Source organism: Triticum dicoccoides, chromosome 3A (genome assembly GCF_002162155.2).
Source record: "Triticum dicoccoides isolate Atlit2015 ecotype Zavitan chromosome 3A, WEW_v2.0, whole genome shotgun sequence".
Taxonomy (NCBI): domain Eukaryota; kingdom Viridiplantae; phylum Streptophyta; class Magnoliopsida; order Poales; family Poaceae; genus Triticum; species Triticum dicoccoides.
The window spans coordinates 133094982-133106662 of record NC_041384.1 but is presented as its reverse complement, the minus strand read 5'-3'; positions in this window follow the sequence as shown (position 1 = coordinate 133106662).

Below are 11681 nucleotides of genomic sequence, written 5' to 3'. Positions count from 1 at the left end.
TTACCGATATTGAAGAATGCTCTTTAAATTTGCACTTGACGGATTCTACTATTAAAAAGCCTATGGGAAGAATTAATGATGTTCATATTCTTGCAAATAGGAATTATGTGCCCATATATTTTATTGTTCTTGAAATTGATTGCAATTCGTCTTGTCCAATTATTCTTGGTAGACCGTTTTTACGCACTATCGGTGCCGTGATTGATATGAAAGAAGGCAATATTAAGTTCCAATTTTCTTTGAGGAAGGGTATGAAACACTTCCCTAGAAAAAGAATTAGTCCACCATATGAATCAATCATGAGGGCATCTTGTGGATCTCAAAACAAAGATGACAAACATAGATCCTTGCTTTATGCCTAGCTAAGGGTGTAAAACTATAGCGCTTGTTGGGAGCCAACCCAATGAATTAAATTTATTTTCGCCTTTTGCTTTCTGTTCTTGAGTGTTTGCACAATTATGATACTATTATGATTGTATTTTTGTGTTTTAATTAGTGTTTGTGCCAAGTAAAGCCTTTAGGATCTTCTTGGGTGATAGTTGTTTGATCTTGCTGAAAAAACAGAAACGTTTGCGCTCGCGAAAATAATTTTCATTTTTAACCAGAGAGCGATAAAGTTCCAATTACTTTTGCAGTAGGTTAATATACAAATTTCCTAGGTCGTCCTAATATTTCAGAGTTTTTGTATTACGTAAGTATTCGAAATATCCAGATTGCTACAGATTGTTCTATTTTTGATAGATGCTGTTTTCTTTGTGTTGTGTGCTTGTTTCAATGGCTCTATGGTTTTCTTTGATGAGTGTTTGCCATAAAAAAGTTAGAATACAATAGATATAATGCAAGAACAAAATATGAATTGGTTTACTACAACACTTATAGTGGTGAATTGTTTTCTTATATTAACGGATCTCACAAAGGCTTTTGTTGAGTTTTGTGTGATTGAATTTGTAAAGTTTTGGGTTATCTTACGATGGATGAAGGAATAAGGAGTAAAAAAGCCTAAGCTTGGGGATGCCCCGGCATCCCAAGCTATTATCCAAAAGAGAGCAAGCAACTAAGCTTGGGATGCCCCGAGTGGCATCCCCTCTTTCTTCTAACGACCATCGGTATTTTACTCGAAGCTATATTTTTATTTGTCACATACTATGTGTTTTGCTTGGAGTGTCTTGTATGATATGAGTCTTTGCTTGTTTTATTTTGTGTTTTAAGTCTTAATTCCTTGCTGGACACACCTATTTGAGAGAGCCAAAATTATGTCATGACTTGTTAGAATTGCTCTCTATGCTTCACTTAAATTTTTATGAGCTATGGACTTGCTCTAGTGCATCACTTATATATTTTTGAGCATGGTGTGCTTTAGTATTTTTGAAGAAAATGCTCTCTTGCTTCACTTAGATTTATTTGAGAGTTATTAAAATTTTCGAGAAATTCTCTCTTGCTTCACTTAAATTAATTTGAGAGAAAGAAACATTATGCTCATGATCTTCACTTATATTTGTTTGAGCTTATCAAAAGCAACACATGGAAATTAGTCCTAAAGTGATAGATATCGAAGAAGGATATAATAAAAACTTTCATGAAGATCATTGGACAAAATAAACTTGATTCTTAGTAATAGTTTTGAGATATGATGATGTGATATGTGAGTCATGTTGATGAGTAATTATGCTTTAGTAAGAATATTGGTGTTAAGGTTTGTGATTCCCTATGCAAGCACAAAAATCAATAATTATGCAATGAAATTATATCCTAATTGTGGTGCATTATTCAGTGTTAATTATGCTTAATGCTCTCTTATGATATTATTCATTTCTTGGTTGGTCGATTCTCAATCTTTTGCTAGCCTTCATTTTGCACTAAGTATGATCACTACTTGTGCATCCAAAAACCTTTAAACCAGTTTTGCCAAGGGGTGGCTAATATTTTCCATGCTAGATGTGTTATTCTCATGATGAGTGTTTATTTACTTGTCATTACACGAGAGTAAGGCAAAGGTATTATGGATGCCCAGTCCCAAGATGAAATATGAATTTACTTTATGTTGTCAAATAATAAATTCCTTGGAAAGTGTTGGTATGGAAGGCACCCGTGGATACGGTTAGCCATGGAAAGTGAAAGTGTGGTTGAAAAAGGAATAAACTTTATTTTTTTGTTTGGGAACCGCCTATGATATATCTAGCATGGAAAGTGTTGGGAACTCCAAGTCGTTTTTGTTGGTGGGAAGGACACACCTCCCAAAATGTTTTTATCTCTAAGTTTTTTGCTTTGAGCTCTGGCACATCTACAAATCCCTACTTCCCTCTGCGAAGGGCCTTTCTTTTACTTTATGCAATTTTTATTTTGAATTTGAGTCTCCATCTTCTCTTATAAAGCACCATGTAGGAGGCACTATGATTGTACTTCAGCATTGGGTGTAGTTAATATGCGAGTGTATTTCATGAATGGATCAATGATTGAGCATGATGGGCTAGGGATAGCTTATTTTAGCAATGATATTTTGAAAGACATGGTTGCTTGTTGATATGATTGAGTATTTAAGTTATCATGTCAAAACTAGACTATTGCTTTGAACAAAATAAAAGTCCAAATGTCCATGCTATAAAGAAAAGAATATGAGATGACATGTTAGGCAACATTCCACATCAGAAATTCTGTTTTTATCACTTACCTACTCGAGGACAACCAGGAGTTAAGCTTGGGGATGCTGATACGTCTCCAACGTATCTATAATTTTTGATTGTTCCATGATGTTATATTATCAATCTTCGATGTTTTATAATCATTTTATAGTCATTTTATATCATTTTTTGGTACTAACCTATTGACATAGTGCCAAGTGCGAGTTGCTGTTTTCTACATGTTTTTTACATCACAGGAAATCAATACCAAACGGAGTCCAAATGCAGGGAAACTTTACGGAGATCTTTTAAGGACCAGAAGACACCCATGGGCCAAGGCAGCGCCTGGGGGTGCTCCGAGGGGAGCACAACCCACCAGGGCACGCTAGGAGGCCCAGGCGCACCTTGGTGGGTTATGCCCACCTCGGGTGCCCCCCGGACCGCCTCTTTTCTCTATAAATACCCCAATATTCCAGAAACCCTAGAGGAGTCGGCGAAATCAATTCCAGCTGCCACAGAGTCCAGAACCACCAGATCCAATCTAGATACCATCACAGAGGGGTTCACCACTTCGATTGGTGCCTCTCCGATGATGCGTGAGTAGTTCTTTGTAGACCTTCGGGTCCGTAGTTAGTAGCTAGATGGCTTCCTCTCTCTCGTTTGATTCTCAATACAATGGTCTCATGGAGATCCATATGATGTAACTCTTTTTGCGGTGTGTTTGTTGGGATTAGATGAACTTTGAGTTTATGATCAGATCTATCTTTTTATATCCATGAAAGTTATTTGAGTTTCTTTGATCTCTTATATGCATGATTGCTTATGGCCTCATATTTCTTCTCTGATATTTGGGTTTTGTTTGGACAACTTGATATATTTATCTTGCAATGGGAAGAGGTGCTTTGTAGTGGGTTCGATCTTACGGTGCTTAATCCTAGTGACAGAAGGGGAACCGACACGTATGTATCGTTGCTACTAAGGATAAAACGATGGGGTCTATCTCTACATAGATAGATCTTGTCTACATCATGTCATCGTTCTTATTGCATTACTTCGTTTCTCCATGAACTTAATACACTAGATGCATGCTGGATAGCGGTCGATGTGTGGAGTAATAGTAGTAGATGCAGGCATGAGTCGGTCTACTAATCTTGGACGTGATGCCTATGTAATGATCATTGCCTGGATATCGTCATGATTATTTGAAGTTCTATCAATTGCCCAACAGTAATTTGTTTACCCACCATTAGCTATTTTTCTCAAGAGAAGCCATTAGTGAAACCTACGGCCCCCGGGTCTCTTTCTCATATTATTTGCCTTTGCGATCTACTTTTCCTTTTCTTTTATTTTCATATCTACTAAACCAAAAATACAAAAATACCTTGCTGTGTTTTATTCTTATTTATTTTATTTGGCGTTCGATCTATCAATCTACTACAATTTTATTCATGTCTGTTTGCCTATCTTGGGGCGCCGCTACCCGAAAGGGATTGGCACCTCCTTTTACACACCGGGTTGCGAGTATTTGTTATTTGTGTGCAGGTGTTGTTTACGCTGTGTTGCTTGGTTCTCCTACTGGTTCGATAACCTTGGTTTTATATATGAGGGAAATACCTACCGCCGTTGTGCTGCATCATCCCTTCCTCTTTGGGGAAATACCGGCATAGCTTCAAGCTGCCATCAGGGTGCTTTGGGTCGAAGCTCACAAAAAAAGGGGAATAGCAAAATGACTTTGTTGTTTGCTGATACGTGTCCAACGTATCTATAATTTTTGATTGTTCCATGTTGTTATATTATCAATCTCCGATGTTTTATAAACATTTTATATCATTTTTTGGTACTAACCTATTGACATAGTGCCAAGTGCCAGTTGCTGTTTTTTGCATGTTTTTTACATCACAGATAACCAATACCAAACGGAGTCCAAATGCAACAAAACTTTAGGGAGATTTTTTATGGGCCAGAAGACACCTAATCAGCCAAGGCAACACCTGGGGGTGCTCCGAGGGGAGCGCAACCCACCAGGGCGCGCCCTGGTGGGTTGTGCCCACCTCAGGTGCCCCTCGGACCACCTATTTACTCTATAAATACCCCAATATTCCAGAAATCCCAGGGGAGTTGAGAAAAATCAATTCCAGCCGCCGTAGAGTCAAGAACCACCAGATCCAATATAGACACCATCACAGAAAGGTTCACCAATTCCATTGGTGCCTCTCCAATGATGCATGAGTAGTTCTTTGTAGACCTTCGGGTCCGTAGTTAGTAGCTAGATGGCTTCCTCTCTCTCATTTGATTCTCAATACAATGGTCTCTTGGAGATCCATATGATGTAACTATTTTTGCGATGTGTTTATTGGGATCAGATGAACTTTGGGTATATGTTCAGATCTATCTTTTTATATCCATGAAAGTTACTTGAGTTTCTTTGATATCTTATATGAATGATTGCTTATAGCCTCATATTTCTTCTCTGATATTTGGGTTTTGTTTGGCCAACTTGATCTATTTATCTTGCAATGGGAAGAGGTGCTTTGTAGCGGGTTTGATCTTACGGTGCTTGATCCCAGTGACAGAAAGGGAACCGACAGTATGTATCGTTGCTACTACGGATAAAATGATGGGGTCTATCTCTACATAGATAGATCTTGTCTACATCATCTCATCGTTCTTATTGCATTACTCTATTTCTCCATGAACTTAATACCCTAGATGCATGTTGGATAGCGGTCGGTGTGTGGAGTAATAGTAGTAGATGCAGGCAGGAGTCGGTCTACTAATCTTGGACATGATGCCTATGTAATGATCATTGCCTGGATATCGTCATGATTATTTGAAGTTCTATCAATTTCCCAACAGTAATTTGTTTACCCACAGTTTGCTATTTTCTCGAGAGAAGCAACTAGTGAAACCTACGACCCCGGGTCTCTTTCTCATATTATTATCCTTTGTGATCTACTTTTCCTTTGCTTTTATTTTCAGATCTACTAAACCAAAAATACAAAAATACCTTGCTGCATTTTATTCTTATATGTTTTATTTGGCGTTCGATCTATCAATCTACTGCAATTTTTTTCATGTCTGTTTGCCCATCTTGGGCGCCGCTACCCGAAAGGGATTGAAAACCCCTTTTACACGTCGGGTTGTGAGTAGTTGTTATTTCTGTGCAGGTGCTGTTTATGTTGTGTTGCTTGGTTCTCCTACTGGTTCGATAACCTTGGTTTCATATATGAGGGAAATACCTACTGCCGTTGTGCTGCATCATCCCTTGCTCTTTGGGGAAATACCGACGTAGCTTCAAGCAACATCATCTACCTATATTACACTCAAAATTCCACGCTCACGCCCGCATCACACCTGACCCTCAAGTAAAAACAAACACGCAAGCGTTCATTGCCCTGCCCGCTTGCATCTCCTCCCCCTTTCCCTCTACCTCGATCCCCTGCCTGCAGCACTAGGGTTCCTCTAGTGAGCCGTCACCACTAGTCCCAGCTGGCCTGATCCTCGACGATGCTCTGTCCAGCTAGACTACATGGCCGGCGGGTAGGGCCAAATCTTCCTGGCTGCTCCTCCCTCTGGCGCCGCCCCTCACTCTCATGGTCTCCAGCAGCTGCTCCACTATGGTCCGTCCAACACACTACTCCGGCGGTCGCCACACAACTATGGCCGATGCCCCACTCTGGCAGAAGGCACCTCGTTCCCCCTCCCCTCCTCCCAGGCCGTGGCCTTGAGGTGCTGTCGAAGGATGAGCTCATCCAACAAGGTGAGGATCTCCTCTGATTTTTTTGCCAAAATTTCATTCTCATCCTCTATACAATGAATTGCTATGAGCTTCTGCTGCTATATGATGCATTGCTATGAGCTGCTCCTGCTATATGATGAATTGTTATGAGATGTTGCTGCTATATGATGAATTGCTATGAGGTACTGCGTTGCTGCTATATGATGAGTTGCTATAAGCTCCTCCTCCTACTGGTATATGATGAATTGTTATGAGCTGCTCCTGCTGCTTCTATATGATGAATTGCTTTGAGTAGCTGTTGGTATATGGTGAATTGCTAGTTGTTGCTACTATATGATGAGTTGCTATGAGCTGTTGCTGCTGTATGATGAGTTGCTATGAGCTGCTGCTGCTATATGATAATAACTAGCCACTTGGACCATCGAATTTTGATAAATAATGGTTCTTCATTTAAATTTAGGTCATGTGTTCTTCATTTAAATTAGGCAATGGGATCTCTATGGAAGACGATGACCAAAGTAGATTGTGGCAAGTAGATGGTATCTTTGTATTTTGAACAAATATTGATGATTTGTTTTCCTATCATATTCATTACTGCACTGGGTTCAATTTGTGATGTTTGCAAGTCAAATTAATTTTCGTATGGGCAGCAAAATGACAAAATATAATGCAATCTAGGCTTCTCACTGATCATACCATAGATAAGTTGAAAAGGCAGGCAATGAAAAGAACTAGTTGGCTTATTATCTGAAGCTTGTATTCAAAGGTGATCATTTTCTTAGGATAACTCGAAATAACTGTCCCTAAGAAACTTAGCCAACAGCACTGACATACAAATAACATGTCATGATGATTGAAATTGAGAGTGACCTACCATAGCACATTGTATAGGCTCATCGTTGCCTCTCCTTTTTTGCCATGTTCCATGAAATTGCCACATACATCTTGTACTAAGATATCTTGTACCTTTTCGCTGCGTAACCCTATCTGCAAGTTGACACAACTAATTTCATGTATCTCTACATGATAATACCTTGCATATCCCTTGTGCATATTTAAACCACCAATTAACAATTGTGTGTGTAGCATAAACTAGCCATGACTCTCTGTACTGGACTAGCAGGCACTCTAAGGGAGCCTAATGTAGTGCACTAGAATTCCTACATGCCACCTACGATTTTGTGTAATGTACTACCTCTGTTCCTAATGTGTCTTTGTAGAGATTCCAGTATGGACCACATACAGATGTATATGGATGCATTTTCGCGTGTAGATTCACTCATTTTGCCCTAAATGTAGTCTATAGTGGAATCTCTACAAAGACTTATATTTACGAACAGAGGAAGTATCATGTATGACATCTACATCTCTAATTTAGCAGCCAGTAGTGGAAATCATTGTCTGCACAAAGGGATTACTGGTCAAAAATCCTAGGAAAGCACGCTGGCAGGCACACAACAATACAAGAGAGAGACGCACTTACAAGATCATAGCAATGCCTCAGTCCAGGATCTTGGTTGGCCAAGCCGTTAGATCCAGGAGAAACATCGTCCTTGTAGTTTTTGCCAGCTGCATAACATGTAACAGCGATCGGTTAGTATATTTGAAGTACATCGAGTAGGTGATGCTGGACGGGTTTAAAGGTGACAAGCACCTAGGCCGCAGCGGGTGCTTGGCATCTTGCCAGCCGGTGGGAATCAGGTTCGAAACGTCAAGGGTGATGACGTTGTGTTGGCTGTCGGGGTCCGGTAAGGAGATCTAGAACCGTGGAGTAGGGTGTTTGTGGAGCGGCTCCGGTAGGGTGGACTACGGTGTGCGTGAAGCATAACTAAGGTTGTGGACGAGGGCGTCGGTGAAGCTACTCCACTTGTTGGGTTCAGGATGGTATCGACGATGCAGATCTGCGGCCGTGGACGGGGCGTCAAAAGCTGCTCTGGTAGGTTGGACGAGGGTGCGGCAAAGCGAATCTGAGGCCGTGGACTTCGGCGTTGGCAAAGCGGCCCCGGTAAGGTTGAGAATGGTATAGGGGAAGCTACTCCGGTAGGGTTGAGGATGGTGTCGGTGAAGTGGCTCTGGTACGGTTGAGGAAGGTGTTGACGAAGAGGATCAGAGGCCGTCGACGGGGGCGTCAGTGGGGCGGCTCCGGGGATGTGGATGAAGCGTCTTCGGTGGGGAGTACAAAGGAGCTGGTGCAGATGTGCTGTGGTTGACGAGAGTACCGACAAAGCAGATCTGGCACCATGGACGAGGCCGGCACTGAATGGGCTATGATGCAGTGGTGGATGAGCAGTCTACTTGTTTCTAGGGGAGGAGGGAGTGGTAGATGCGGCCGCAGAAGCATATCCGGCGAGGTGGATGCCGCTGGCAGTGAATGGGCTCTGGTACGCCGGTGGATGAGTAGTCTAGGGTTTCGAGAGTGGAGGGGTAGTAAGGCCTATGAAGTACGAACAACGGGATGTAAGATGCTCTGGTGCTGTGGAGTAGTCATTTTTGTGGGAGGGGGAGAGAAAACGGGGGTGTCGTGTGGTGGCGGGAATCGGAAGTTAGCAAAGCAGCCCCGACCTATATTATGTAAATGAGGGTCGTATTGTAACTACTCCATGGACAGAAGGGGAATTTCGCATGCTAAAAACTAGGTGGCGGAAATTTTAGAAGGAGGCGGGAGATTTTGCCGCCAGTGGGATCGTTCGTATCTAGTTTCAACTAATTTTGGACAGTGCTAGCGGAAGGTCATGTGGGACTGTGTGCGAGACTGTTTACACGGGGCACACGTCAGCACTGGTATGAAGTATATCCCAGAAAAAAAGACAATAACTCAGGATGATCACTGATAACTTGGATGTTCACATGGGCGCAGCCAATCGTACAGGTGTAGAGGCGCGTTCACAAAAAAGGGATCAAATGCTCGGTCTATGTATTTCTCATGTAAATATATAATTTAGTGCCATTGGTTATTTATTTTAAAGATAATGCATTGACGTGTTAATTTTAATATAGAGGCACATAAAGAAATGGATATTGTAGTCCCACAAAGAAATGGATATTGTAGTCCGCTACTTAAAAGTGTTACCTCATATGATTACATGGTCTCCATTTCATAAAATGCGTACCCATTGAATTCATATATGAATATTACATATATTACTTCATAATAGAACCTTAAATCATCCAAGGCTAATGAATTTGAATGCAAAACTAACAACGGTGCATATACATGATAACTACAGTGGCTGTTTGAAGAAACATCAATCAAACTTTGGAATGCACAATTGAAAAGGACTATTTGGAAAAAAATGCGATATGAGAGTGTCCAATCTTCATAGCATTGAATCGATATTGTATCTTTGGCCACGATACGAAGTAGATATTGATTTATGTTCAAGCAATGCACATCCATAGTCGCTAGATAGTGATACATGAATGAATTGTGCAATCTCTCTCACACGCATATATATCTCATTTCTCCATGGGCATCGGAATCACACACACGCACTTCATGTATTTCTCTCCCTCCGTCAAGGTTATAATTCATCTTTCTACCCCCTCCTACAAGTCCCTCACACAAAAACGCACACGCTCTCTCTGTTGAACACGCCCACCCCTTCAATTCCTCCCACCCACCGCCACTAATGTCTCAAAGTATAGCTATGTCTCGCACACATATGCTTAAAGTTAACTCGAGTCCTGAAACCATATGAATACATACAATGGGATTCCAGTAGAACACCTTTTGTTTTGAGATTTCACTCTCTCTCTCTCTCTCTCACACACACACACACCGCTTGTTTATCTTCATGATGCTTTACATAAGCCTCGCACACATGCTATCTACCTATCCCTTAATATAGATATGTATCACACAAACTCCTTCTCCCTATATCTAAGTGTCACTGGCACCCCCACACACGCACCCACACACACCAACTTCTCGACACCGAAGGAGTAGGGTGACACCTCGATCTTCATACTGATCTGTCTACTGGCTTCTCTCTCAAACACACACACATGCACACTCGCTAGTTGTGCCTCTGTGCCTACCGCGCGCACACTCTCGATATGTCTTTCTCTCCCTCCCCCCTCCCCACCCCCAACAATGATAGCACAAGGGTGACAACTCGATCTTGATTTTAATCTATCAATTGGCTTCTATCTCAAACACACACACACACACACAACACATAGGCTAGTTGTGCATCGGTGCCTCGCTCACACACATTCGATACGTCTTTCTCCCCGTAGCCCCCTCGATATGTAGACTTCTCACGCGCGGACAACTTTAGTGACGATGATGCTGAACCCAATGTGCCTTGTTTTTACCGGCCTCATGTGATAGTTTTCACCCTGTTTTCTGTTAATTAACAAGGCAACATTTTCTTGTTACTACTAGTGAATTTGAGATCATTCGGGGCAGACATAAAATATATCACTTCAACCCAATTATCGTAGTAACTATTTAAAAAGAAACTAGCAAGATGCTTGTGCGTTGCACGGAATGTCAAGATGCATTTGTATGAGTAGTGTAAGTGCATCTAGTGCCACCCCTAGTTGGTTTTAGAGTATTGACGACAAACCTAGTTGAGGGACTAATGTGTTTGTGAGAATTGCAGGATAAGACAGGTAGAAGTCCCTCAATGATTCGGTTTTCCTACCAGAGATGACCCCTAAAAATGTATGAAGACATTGAAGTCAAAGGTGGTATATGAAGATATTCACATTGAATACTATGACAAGAGAAGACACCACATGAAGCCTATGGAGCTCGAAGACTTAGATCTTTCGTAGTTCTCTTTCTTTTGTGTTGAGTCATAGGAACCACCGTACTGTTAAGTGGGGTCTAAGAGAACCAGTCAGAATGACTGAAGTGATGCCTAACCAAAACCTATGTCTTCGAGTGAAGACTATGAGAGCGAATCTTGTCCAGAGTCGGACAAGTCAGCTTTGCTTGCAGCACAAGTAAAGTTGCCGTGTGAGTTTGAAATCTGACCGTTGGAACACGTGTCAGTTCCTTAGTGACCCAGGGTCATTTCGGACAAATCAGGTCGGGTTGCCAAGTGGCTATAAATAGCCCACCCCCTACAACCATAAACGATTGGCTGCTCAGATTGAGAGTATGGCTTTTGTCGTTTGAGAGCAACCCACCTCGAAGCCTTTGAGAGAGAATTCCTTGCGAGGATAAAGCCCTAACCACCCAGAGCCAAAGAGATTTAGGCATCACTTAAGTCTTCTTGTCTGTGTGATCTGAAGACTTATTACACTTGAGGACTGTGCATCCTCCAGCCGGTTAGGCGTTGCGTTCTGAGCATCCAAGAGACATAGTGGATTGC